This window comes from Nicotiana attenuata, chromosome 3, assembly GCF_001879085.1.
Source record: "Nicotiana attenuata strain UT chromosome 3, NIATTr2, whole genome shotgun sequence".
Taxonomy (NCBI): Eukaryota; Viridiplantae; Streptophyta; class Magnoliopsida; order Solanales; family Solanaceae; genus Nicotiana; species Nicotiana attenuata.
In genome coordinates, this window is record NC_031991.1 from 45,770,623 (window position 1) to 45,779,159 (window position 8,537).

An 8,537-nucleotide genomic window follows, 5' to 3' on the forward strand; every position below is an offset into this window, starting at 1 on the left:
TTGCCTTGCCACCTAGTTTATCGAGAGTTCATCCAGTGTTTCATGTTTTCATGCTCCGGAAGTATTATAAGGACCCGTCACATGTGTTATATTTGGTTCAGCTCAGTACAGCTGGACAAGGATTTGACTTATCATAAGGAGCCAATGATCATTTTGGATAGGCTAGTTTGCAAGTTGAGGTCAAAGAATATTACATCGGTGAAGGTTCAATGGAGGGGTCAACCGAACGAGGAGGCGACTTAGGAGACCGAGCATGATTTTTGCAGAGCAGATATCCTCACCTTTTTGGCACTTTAGGTATGGTTTTAAACTTGTTCAAGGATGAATATTTGTTTAAGAGGGGGGAAATGTAACGACTCAGCCTATTGTTTTGCATATTTGAGCCCTATTACCTAATTTGATACTTCCTGTATGTGTATTTATTGTTATGTGACTTATGGGGATGGTGTTTTGGGTTTGGAAAGGTATTGGAGAGAATTGGGACACTTAGTCCCAAGGTTGGAAGCTTAAGTTGTAAGAGTTGAGCGAGCTTTAACTTTTGTGTAAATGACTCTGGAATGATGTTTTGATGATTCCGACAAGTTTGTATAGTGATTTTGGACTTCGGCGTCTCTTCGGATTTAGATTTAGAGGTTCCTAGGCTGATTTGATCATGTTTGGCGAAAGTTTGAAGCTTGCGGTTTGTAAGGTTCATAAGTTTGACCGGGAGTTGAATTTGATGATATTGGGTTCGAATTGTAATTCTAGAGTGAGAATAGGTCCGCCGTGTACATTTGGGACTTGTAAGAAAAATTTGAGGCCATCACGAATCGTTTAGGCATGTTCAGCGTAAGTTTTGAATTCGGGAATTTGGATTAGCTCATTAAGTTTGGATTGAAGTGCGATTCGTGGTTTTGATGTTATTTTGAGTGATTTGAGGCATCGGGTAGGATTGTGTTATGTTTTAGGAATTGTGGTGTGATTAGACAGGGTCCCGGGGACCTCGAGGGTATTTCGGGGTGGTTTTGTACAAGACGAGACTGTATAAAATGAATATTGATCAAATTGACTATTTTCCAATTTGTTCTTTCGTCGATAGGGCCTCCAATCCCCGTTTGTTTTGGACTGTTGATTTTCTGGTGTCTGGTTTTCTTCATGTCGATCGCGATAAGACATTCGTGTTCACGGAGGGTTAGTGTGAGATGGGCAGTTGCCCTTCATCGCGTTCGCAGTTGGGCGCCGCATTCGCGAAGTACCTGGGAGCTGGGAGTGTTTGGCCTGCTCGTTCACGAGGTACTGGCCTCGTTCGTGTAGAGGCGGGTGAGTTCTTCATCGTGTTCGCGAGTGTATGAACGCGAACGCGAACACGAACGCGAAGGGTGTTTGAGGCAGTCGTCATTTTTGTGCTTCGCGAACGCGAGGTACGTGTTCGTGAAGGGTATGCCAAGGTAGAACCTTAAGTACTCTATTTTGAGGGTTTTAGTCATTTTAACATATTTTGAGATTGGGGCTCATATTTTGATGATTTTTAAGGGATTTTCAGGATTTGGATTGGGGTAAGTGTTTTTGACTCGGATTAGTTTATTCATGATTCCAACCTTGATTTTAGCGTTTGATTGGTGAATCTAAGTGAATAAAATTGGGGTTTTTTGCAAAACTTTTCTAAAATGAAAAATGAGGATTTGAACCCTGATACGGAGTCGAAATCGGAGGAAACTTGTATGGTTGGACTCGTATTGGAATAGATGTGCGGAATTTGTGACTTTTCTTGGGTTCCGGGAGGTGTGTCCAGGTTGAATTTTTGAGTTGACTTTTTGATTTTTGTTAAAGATCGAAGCTTTATTATTTAGTGTTGTTTCCTATGGCATTTATTGTTGTTATTCAGTTATTTTTTGCTAGATTCGAACCGTCCGGAGGTTGATTCATACGAGAAGGTTTTAGTAGAGTATTGATTTGGCGTGCTTGAGGTATGTATCTTACCTAAACTTGGTTGAGGAACTAGTTGCTTGAGTTATTTGTGATGTCTACGTGCTCTGGGTGGCGCACATGTGTGGTTTTTGAGCCCATGTGCGTGTACCGGGGTTTTTATTCATGCTCGGGGTAGTGCTTAGGCTATGATATGCCTTGAATTGATTTCTAAGATACATGCTATTATGTTTCTTATGTTTGTACCCCTTTTGTGAGCTATTTGAATCATGTCTGAGTTTACACATAGGTAAATCTCCTGATTGAACATGATAATTGCTACTTTCGTGATGTAATTGTCTTATTGAGCTATGGTAGAAAACTTCACACATGCATACACCTTAGCATGTCACTTATACCAGTCCGTGAGTATGAAATTTGATATCCATTGTTCATGTACATGTAATCTTGTATATCTACTTTCTGTGTGATATGGATTGGGTTAGTATCACATGAGTTGTCCGTGCAGTCGAGATATGGTAGCACGTGAGTTGTGCGTGCGGTTGAGGTATGATAGCACGTGAGCCATCCATGAGGATCCAAGATATGATAGAACATGAGTTGTCTGTGTGGTAGTTATTGGTTGCACGTGATCTGTCCGTGCACCATGTGGATAAGGATCTATTCCCCTAGAGTCACCCTATCATGTTTCTCTCCTGATGGTGTACATGCGGTATGTGGAAAACTGATCAGTGGTTTTGTTTGCTTCGGTTATTGCATTTCTTCTATACTTGTTTTATCAGCATATCTTATCTATATGCTGGATTGTTAAATAATACAGATTTTAGCATATTATCTCTTATACATCGAGGTGACATTATCTGTGTTTTCATGATTTGATGATCTTATTGTTGTAGACTTGTGGAAATTCATAAGATGAGCAGGTTATTAGCGAGTATCATTGATAATTCTTTCCTCTATTAGCTCGTCGAGGTTAGCTATGATACTTGCTGAGTACATAGGGTTGGTTGTACTCAAATTACACTCTGCACTTAATTGTGGAGATCTAGGTGTTGGACCGAGCCGTGAGCTACTGTGATTCTTGCTGGGAATTTGCCGAGAGACGAGGTAGAGCTGCATTTCGACCGCAGTCTTTAGCATCTTTTTCCATTTCAGTTGCTACTGTTATTACTTCCAGATCGTATTTTTATTTTGTATTTCTAGACTTGTACATATATTTTAGAGTCCATGACTCTGTATTACCATTTCTGGGCGAATTTAAGTACTGACGCAGTTATCTATGTTTGTTGGCTTTGGATTTATATTATTTTCGTTCATTCAGTTATTATGTTGCGCTTTTGTTATGTTTGGCTTGCCAAGAAAGTGAATTAGGTGCCATCACGACCAATTGGTTATTTTGGATTTTGACAAGTTGGTATCAGAGCCCAAGGTTCATAGGTTATACGAGTCATGAGCAAGTTTAGTAGAGGCTTGCAGATTGGTCCGGAGACATATGTACTTATCTTCGAGAGGCTACCGAACTGTTAGGAAAACTTGACTTTCTTGCATTCTTGTCGTGCGAATTTGTTAATTATGAAGTTTGAACCTTTACTCTTCTATTCTCTCATAGATGGTGAGGGCATGTTCAGCCAGATCGGACGAGCAGGCACTAGTGCCTATAGTCAGGGCCGCGAGAGGCCGGGGCTGAGGTAGAGGATGAGGTGGGCCTTGCACTACAGCTAGATCGGCACCTGTGGAGCCACCAGCTGCTCCAGTGGAGGAGTAGGTTCAAAATATTCCAGAACCGGTGGGACCAGCTCAGACACCGGTAGTACCTATTGCTATATCTAATCTTCAGGAGACTTTGGCCTAGATCTTGAGTGTGTACATGAGCTTAGCACAGGCAGATATGATACCAGTTGCACCAGATACCTCTCAAGGTGGAGGACAAGCCCAGACTCCCGTCGTCCGTACACCGGAGCAGCTAGCTCGGGGTTATCATACACTAGGGGTTTTGCTAGTGCAGCCAGTTGTTGCACAGTAGTCTGGGGCTGGACCATCTTTGACTGATGAGGAGCAAAAGAGGTTAGAGAAATTTCAGAGGCTTAATCCTCCCCAATTCAGTGAAGGAGAGTCAGAGGATGCTCAAGGGTTTCTTGATCAATGTCATCGGATTATTCGCACAACAGGTATTGTGGACTCCAGTGGAGCTGACTTTAGACCCTGTTTGTGAGTTCATGTATTTATGATATTAAATTGAGGTTTATTCCACAATGTTATTTAAATTGCATCTCAGTTGATGACTTAACAATTGGATTCTCTTATTGTTGTTGAGTCCTGACTTGCCTAGCAAGCAGGTTGGACACCATCACGATCATTGGTGGAATTTTAGGTCATGAAAACATTCAAATGGAGAAGATAATGGAAAAATATCTTTCTACTTGAAAATTAACTATTTTACAGTTACATTTCAATTGATGGATGGTGTTAAATGGCAGAACAAAAAGTGGCCAACCCGTGCAATGCATGCTATTTTGCTTCAATCATATGAGATAACCAGTTTTACGCTTCAAAGTATAGTCACCATTACAAATGTAATTGAAAAATAGTTGTTTTTAATGTGGAAATAAAATTTAAACAAAATTACGTCAAATTAAATTATAAAAAAACTCCAGCACAATGTGCTAGAGTCTGAAGCTTTGCAAGTGAAAACCGAGCACACTATGCTGGAGTTCAAAATTTCTTATATGTGAAACTCCATCACAACATGATAGTGTTTTGAAAATTTTATATGTACACTGCGCGCACATCACGTGTAGAGATATTTTCACTCATACTCATTCACAATTGTAGTATTCAACACCACATTAAAATATAAGTATTCACTAAGATATCAGGTTGAAGCTGTCATAACAAGAATATAAACAACAGAAAGAATTTTATTTTCAAAATTGCATAAATATAATTGAAGGATGCGAAGGAAATAATGTGTATAGTATATGCCTATTCTTTCTTGATACCTGTTCTATATAGGATCACGTCATGGGTAAGCCCTTTGAGTTGTAGATATATCAGTACTTTTGGAATGATAAATTCCAACAATCTTTTCAAAACACTAATAAAATAACATTGTCTAATTTTTGTTTGATGTATATAAAGATGGGCATATTGAAGTTATGGCTTTAGTGATGGTGAAGTAAAATTTAGAGGGATTATAGTGTTTTGAGCATTTACATGATGGTGAAGGGCGGCGTTGATTGGAGGAAGGAGTATACGGTTGGTGCATTCAACATGTTTGCTCCTGAAATTAATTTCAATAAATAAAGTTGCAATCATTATCCAATTTCTAAAAAGTCAACAAAAGTCAATCCTGGGCCCGCCAAGTTAAAACCCGAGTCAAGGGGTAGATCTCGGCAACGCATAACCCCACGAGTCCAAATATGTTATTGGTTTTCAAAATCAATCCAAATCGACTCTTAACTATCACATTTTTGTTTTTAGAAAAGTTTTGTCAGACATCCCAATTTTTCGCTCATGGATTAATCAATTAAATGCTAAATCAAAGATGAAATGAATAAAAAATAATCAAATCCGAGTCAAAAATACTTATTCAATCAAAGTGGTTGAAAATGCCTCAAAGATCACCTCAAATCGAGCTCCCAATTTCCAAATATAAAATAATGAGTCTAAATCTCGAAATCCCACTTATTAACCAAGCTGCAGAACCCGCATTTGCTGCCACAAGTTCACAAATGCGACCTCAGCAAATGCGACAAACTGACCGCAAATGCGAAGACTGCCAAGCCCAGAGATAGTCTCAAATACAAAAAAAACACTTCGCAAATGCAAAGTCAGCTCCCATCACAAAAGCGACCATATGATCGCAAATGAGGTCTCCCCTGCCTAGGTCCCCCTTCGTAATTGAGAGGCTGGCATCGCAAATGCGAAGCCTGCCATCCCCATCCCTCCTTCTCAATTGTGACCGTGTCAATCATATACGCAATGATCGCAAATGCAAATTGGTTATCGCATTTGCGAGACCTGCAGCACCAGCAAAACTAAACCTCAATCTGAAACACGTCTGAAACTCACCCGAGCCCCCGGGGCTCCACACGAAACATCCACACAAGTCTAAAATTATCACACGAACTCGTTCGCAAGCTCAAAACACCAAAATATCATCCGAAACCACGAATCAAACACCAAAACATTGAATTCACAATGAAGCTCAAGAACTTGTAAAATCATAACCAAGCTTCCGATTCCTATCAAACCAACTCGGAATGATACCAAAATTTGCACAAAAGTTCCAAATGATACAATGGACCTATTCCAAGTCTCGAAATGAAAATCTGAATCCGATAGAAACAAAGTCAACCCATAGTCAAACTTAAAAAATTTCTAAACCTTTAAATTGCTAATTTTCGGCAAAGAGAGCCAATTTTATCATAGACGCCTACGAATTCAATTTCAGGCATACGCCTAAGTCCAAATCACCATACGAACCTATTGGGACCATCAAAATACCGTTCCGAGGTTATTTTCACAAAAGTCAAACCTTGGTCAACATTCCCAACTTAAACTTCCAAACTAGGAATTAAGGGTTCCAAAACAATCCAAAACCTCCCCACAGTCAAACCAATCATTCCCACAAGTCACATAACAACAAATAAACATACGGGAAGCTTCAAAAGGGGAAACCATCAGTCGGGTCATTACATTGATCTCCCCCTGTTTAACGAACGTTTCTCCTTGAACGAGTATAGAGACATACATAAAGTGCCAAAAAGGTGAGTATATCGGCTCCGCATATCATGCTCGGTCTCCAAAGTTGCCTCCTCGACCGGTTGATCTCTCCATTGAACCTTCACCAAGGAATGCTCTTCGACCTCAACTTTCGAACATGTCTGTCCAAATGGCCACCAGCTCCTTAACATAAGTTGAATCCTTGTCCAACTGCACCGAGCTGAAACCTAACACATGTGAAGGGTCACCATAATACTTCGAAGCATGAAACATGGAATATTAGATAAAATACAGATAAGCTGGGTGACAAAGCAAATATGTGGGCCACCTTACCAACTCATTCTAGAACCTCAATAGGACTAATATACCGAGGGCTCAACTTGCCATTCTTCCCAAACCTCATCACACCCTCATGGGAGAAACTCAGAGTAGAACCCTCTCACCCACCATGAATGTCACATCACGAGCCCTACTATCAGCATAACTCTTATGCCTGGATTGCGTTGTACGAATCGCTCCTGAATCAATTTCATCTTCTCCAAAGCATCACGAACCAAATAAATGCCCGACAACCTAGCCTCCCTAGGCTCAAACCAACCAACCGTAGAACGACATCACATCCTATATAAGGCCTCATACGGAGCCATCTGGATGCTCGGTTGGAAGATGTTCCTGTAAGTGAAATCTGCTAGCGGTAGAAACTGATCCCACTGACCCACCGAAATAAATAACACGGGCTCGTAACATATCTTCCAAGATCTGAATAGTGCGCTCGAATTGTCCTTCCATCCGTGGATGAAATGTTGTACTCAGCTCGACTTGTGTGCCCAACTCACGCTACATAACTCTCCAAAAATACAATGTAAATTACATGCCTCGATCTAAGATAATAGATACCGGCACAACATGTAGGCAAAAGATATATCTAATATAAATCCGAGCCAGCTGCTCTAAAGAGTAGTTAGTCATAACTAGAATGAAGTGTGCGGACTTGGTTAGCCTATCCACAATGACCCACACAGCGTCAAATCTCCTCAAGGTCTGTGGTAGCCCAACCACAAAACTCATGGTGGTACGCTCGCACTTCCACTCTAGAATATCTAGTCTCTTAAGCAAACCACCCAGTATTTGATGCTCATATTTAACTTGCTGACAGTTCAAACACTGTACAACATACTCAACAATATCTTTCTTCATTCTTCTCCACTAGTAGTTCATCATCAAATCATGTTACATCTTCACGGCACCCAAATTAATTGAATACCGCGAACTATAGGCCTCTTCAAGAATCAACTCTTGCAACCCATCCACATTGAGCACACAAACCAGGCCTTAAAGCCTGAATACTCCATCGTCACCAATAGTCACCTCCTTGGTATTATCGTGTTGCTCCGTGTCCTTAAGGACAATAAAGTGGGGATTATCATACTGATGTGCCTTGATGCGCTTAAACAAAGAAGACTGTGATACAATGCAAGCAACAACCCTGCTTGGCTCTGAAACATCTAACTTCACGAACTTGTTGGCCAAAGTGTGAACATCCAAAGCTAACACTCTCTCCCCAGTCGGGATACAAGCAAGACTCCACATTCTCTCAGCCTTCTTTCTCAAAGCTTTGGCCACTATATTAGCCTTCTCAGGATGATAAAGAATGCTGATATCATAGTCCTTTAGTAGCTCTAACTACCTCTGTTGCCTAAAGTTCAAGTCCTTTTACTTGAATAGGTGATGTAGACTTCGATGATCCATGAACACCTCATAAGACACGCCGTGAAGATAGTGCCTCCAAATCTTGAGCGCATAAACAATGGCTGCTAACTCCAAATAGTACACTGGGTAGTTCTTCTCATGGGGCTTCAATTGATGCGAAGCATAAGAAATCACCCTGCCATCCTGAATCAACACAT